This window comes from Octodon degus, unplaced genomic scaffold (genome assembly GCF_000260255.1).
Source record: "Octodon degus isolate 3935 unplaced genomic scaffold, OctDeg1.0 scaffold00093, whole genome shotgun sequence".
Classification (NCBI taxonomy): Eukaryota; Metazoa; Chordata; class Mammalia; order Rodentia; family Octodontidae; genus Octodon; species Octodon degus.
In genome coordinates, this window is record NW_004524669.1 from 1,473,499 (window position 1) to 1,476,282 (window position 2,784).

The 2,784-nt window shown below is 42.0% G+C and overlaps 1 pseudogene; it reads right to left on the bottom strand.

The window, feature by feature from the left end:
- Positions 1-1,095: 1,095 nt before the first annotated feature.
- Positions 1,096-2,784, bottom strand: part of LOC101572568 — an 8,809-nt pseudogene continuing 7,120 nt past the window's right edge.

The window sequence follows — 2,784 nt, forward strand, 5'->3', positions numbered from 1 at the left end:
ACCTGATCAAAATCACTGGACTGGACTGTCTGTACATTTTTTTTCTGTATTTTTTAGGGAGGGGCCTACAGGGTGTTCAGGGTCTCACTACCAGCTCAGACTCCTAGTGATCCGCCTGTTTACAGCCTCCCAAGAGCAGGGATTGCAGGTGTGTGTCACCACCCCAGTCTCAATTGCTGTCTCAGCACCCCCCCGGGGGCGAGGCGGGCACAGCAGGCCCAGGGATCTGACCCCCAGCCCCTGCACCTGCTTGCAGGCACTCTAATCCACTGAGCTATTTGGCCAGCCCTGTCTGTACATTTTTTTAAGAATTATTGATCTAGAGAATTCCTTTTTCTTATAACGAGGTGTAAATTGTTTTAGTAAGATCTTCAAAATGCACACAAGTAGAAGCAAAAAAGAGTAACAGTTGGTGAACTGAATACCTTTAATGCTCTTGCTGTATTTCATATTTTAAAATATTTAGGGGAAAAAATAAAACAGTTGCCATTATTCTAGCAAAACCAAACAGAACAAAACAAGCTCAAAATAATCAGCTAAGCAACATTAAAAGCATATTACACAGATGAATCATCACGCTTTCATCTGGTTTAACTGGGATGCTTTTCAACTTTAAAAATTTTGATATGCAAAGGTGAAACTTTAATTGCTAATTCAGAATTTGAGTTTAATTTTATTGAGTATTATAACAAAGTAAACTTATTATAATACATTGTAGCGCATCTTTCCATTAGAAAAAAATTAAGATCCTTTACCAGTCTCCCTAAATTAAAAGTATGACATCATAAAGGTGTCAAGTGGCAGGATGGTATTACAGTGCAGTTATATATTATGAAGTATGTATGTCCTTAACAAATCTGATGGCTTCTTTTTTTTAAATATTTATTTATTTATTTATTTATTTATTTATTTATTTATTGTGTGTGTGTGTGGCCAGCTCAGCCCACCAGGGAGCAGGGCTGGCTGGCATGTGGTGCTGGGGGATTGAACCGTGGTCCCTGTGCTTTGCTTAGCTTAGCTTGTTCTAAGTAGGTGCTTTAGACCACTGAGCCATCTCACCAGCCCTCTGATGGCTTCTTTATAGGATCCGTTTCTTCACCTTTTCTTTGGTGGATGAGCTGTTTGAGGTAGAGGGTCAGGGCGTCCAGAGTTCAGTCCACCATACTGGTACTTAGCTCTCTTTTCAGATGGTCTCAGTGGATGAAATGAACACATGAAAGTTTCAAACACACTCATCATTCCACCAGCACTGTCAAATTCACCACAGTAATTTGGGGCTGAAAATAAGGTTATCACTTATCATTTAGCAAAAATTTCATATGCATCTTCCACTACCTGATGAGCTCCACAAATCAAATCTAAATCAAGTCGATTCAAGAAATTTACTGACTACTTCAAGCTCCAAAAATAAAAGAAAATCCAACCTTTCACATCCTGATCTGGGTCAGACCGCAGCAAATCACAAAGCAAACCTGTATCAGGGACCTGAGTGAGTCTCATAACTCTCTGAAACTGCTCTATAGGTTGCAGGTCCAGGGACAGTCCTCCATGACAACAGAAGATCTCGTCCACCATGGCAGCTATAGGCGGAGAGTTAAAACAACCAGTGAAGGTCTTCCACAATTTAATTCGTCAAAGAATCCATAAATGCACTTGATGCTAGCACACTCATGGCTTCCTCTTAAGAGAGAGAAGTTCTCTGGATATTTGATTGTATAAACCAAAGTAAACAAGTGGTTTCCAAAGACTGCTTTCCTCTGTCCACATAATCTCAATAGAGATAGCTGGCTTCCAATGGGAGCCTCCACACTGAAGTAATCTCAGCAAACCTGCATATTGCTCATGAATATCTCCTCAAATTTTCAGTGGTGCCTCCCTGGCTGAGAAAGATCTCACTTGGCTAGCGAGATAGCTCAGCAGACTAAGCTCCTGCTTAGACAAGTGCAGGGACCGGAATTCAATCCCTGGCATCCACACTGGCCCCGCCTCCAGAGTACACTGAGACGGTGTTTGAGACTGGGCATGGTGGCGCGTGCCTGTAATCCCAGCGCTTGGGAGCCTAAAAACAGGACAATCACTATGAGTCCAATCTGTGTAGTGAGACCCTGTAGACCCTGTGCTAAATACATAACAAAAACAAACAAAAGGATCTCACTAGACTTGTTACATAAGCCCCAAACCTCTGCTTCAGCCATCTGAGCAATTTTTCCTGGACCACGTCCTTGTGCCTCCAGCAGGTGTGTGCGGAGGCTGTCCACGTTCAGCTCCCAGCCGTCTGTCGTCTCAGACTCTTCCTTCCCGAGAACAAGGGTTTCTTCGTGGAGGCTGAGGCAGCTCTTGTTCCCTCACCTGCAAGTCAGGGGCTCCAACTCCCCCTTTTTCTGATCTCTCCCCCCACCCCCTCCCCGCCCAGCAGGGAGAGCACCTCACTCACTTGGAGACACCCACATTACATCTAATCTTTCTCTTCTATGGTGCTCACTGGAGAAAATATCTAGCAAAATTATTTTGGTTCAGTATTTTTTTATTTACAGCCATGGACATATTTTTTTTATTTTAGTAAATAAAATGCTCAGAGTAAAAACTTAAATAAATGATGCCATTCTATACTGATCTAATATTATAAAATTTCAGTTCTGCTCTTTTTTAGAATGAATTATATTTAGATGATTTCCAGATTGTACATGAATAAGAACAATAAACACATTAATTAGTCTAAGCCTGGTGAGATAGCTCAGCTGGCTAAAACGCCTGATTAAGCAGACTTAGGCAAGCACAGGGACT